Below are 1622 nucleotides of genomic sequence, written 5' to 3' on the forward strand. Positions count from 1 at the left end.
GCTCCGGCGATCCTTCCACCTTAGCCTTCCAAGTAGCTGGAACTACAGGCGCGCGCTACCACGCCCGGCTAATTTTTGATTTATTGTAGAGATGGGGTCTCGTCAAGTTGCCCAGGCAGGTCTCGAACCCGCGGACTCAGGTAATCAACTCACCTCGGCCTCCCAAAGCACTGGGATTACAGGCTGAGCCACCGAGCCTGGCTTTTTTTTATATTTTTTTGAGTTGGAGTCTCTGGTGCCCAGACTGGCCACCACAGTCTCAACCTGTGGGGCAAGACCTGCTGGGCTCCAGCGATCCTTCCACCTCAGCCTTCCAAGTAGCTGGAACTACAGGCATGTGCTACCACGCCCGGCTAATTTTTTTTTTTTGAGTTGGAGTCTCACTCTGTCGCCCAGACTGGAGTGCAGTGGCATGCTCCCGGCCACCGCAGCCTCAACCCGCTGGGCTCCGGCGATCCTTCCGCCTCAGCCTTCCAAGTAGCTGGAACTACAGGCGCTTGCTACCATGCCCAGTTAATTTTTGATTTGTTGCAGAGATGAGGTCTCGCCAAGTTGCCTGGGCTGGTCTCGAACTCGCAGGCTCAGGCAATCCACTCTCCTTGGTCTCCCAAAGTGCTGGGATTACAGGCTGAGCCACTGAGCCCAGCCTAAACTCTGCTTTAAAACTTTAATGAAAGGGCAATCCCTTTGGGCTCCCTCCCACTGTGGGAGCTTTTCTGTCCTCTCAATAAATCATGCTTTCTCAAAAATAAAATAAAAATAAGAATAAAACTTGAAAAAAAAAAAGATACAGAGTATGTTCAGCACCCCAACAGCCCCCTCATGCCCTTCCAGTGTTTACTGCCATCTAGACTGTGTTCACCATAGTCTAGTTTTGCTGGCTTGTGAATTCTACATAAGTGGAAGCATGCATCACATACATACATGATGCACTTCTTTGTATACACGCTTTCCCTCAAAGTTCCATCTGTGAGCTTCATCCATGAATGTTGAATCAGCTCAGTCATGTCTCATCCTCAGGAGATGGGTTCCAAGACCCCACTTAGATACCAAACTCCATGGATGCTCAAGTCCCTTAAAGTCAGCCCTCCATGTCTGTCTGCAGGTTCTGAGTCTAGGGTTGATGGACTCTGCAGAAACAGAACCATGGGTAGAGAGAGTGAATTGTAGTTTATTCATTCTTCTGGTGTTTAGTATTTCATTTGTGATATACTCCAATGTGATATACTCTATTCTGCTGTTGATGGACATTTGTGTTGTTTTCTAGGTTTTAATTATTATGAACAAAGCAGCTGTGAATGTTCTTGTATATGTGATTTGGTGGCTGTAAGCACTCGTGTGTGGGGAATAAACCCACAAGTGGGGTTGTTAGGTCACTGGGACACACATCTATTTAGCTTTAGTAGGTACCACCAAACTTTTCCCCAAAGTGGATGTACTCAGAGCCACTGCTGCTCCCACCAGCAATGTAAGAGAGGTCCACATTTTCCCACATTCTATTTTTTTTTTTTGAGTTGGAGTCTCACTCTGTCGCCCAGACTGGAGTGCAGTGGCCACTCCCAGCCACCGCAGCCTCACCTGCTGGCTCCGGTGATCCTTCCGCCTCAGCTTTCAAGTAGCTG

At 48.4% G+C, this 1622-nt stretch overlaps 1 protein-coding gene across 1 annotated transcript in view; it reads left to right on the plus strand.

Moving 5' to 3' along the window:
* ANKRD54 (ankyrin repeat domain 54) overlaps nt 1-1622 on the plus strand; it is an 8453-nt gene that overhangs the window by 1664 nt on the left and 5167 nt on the right. The gene's annotated exons all lie outside the window — the stretch shown is intronic.

Source organism: Carlito syrichta, unplaced genomic scaffold, assembly GCF_000164805.1.
Source record: "Carlito syrichta isolate Samal-C Ts95f unplaced genomic scaffold, Tarsius_syrichta-2.0.1 Scaffold93748, whole genome shotgun sequence".
NCBI lineage: Eukaryota > Metazoa > Chordata > Mammalia > Primates > Tarsiidae > Carlito > Carlito syrichta.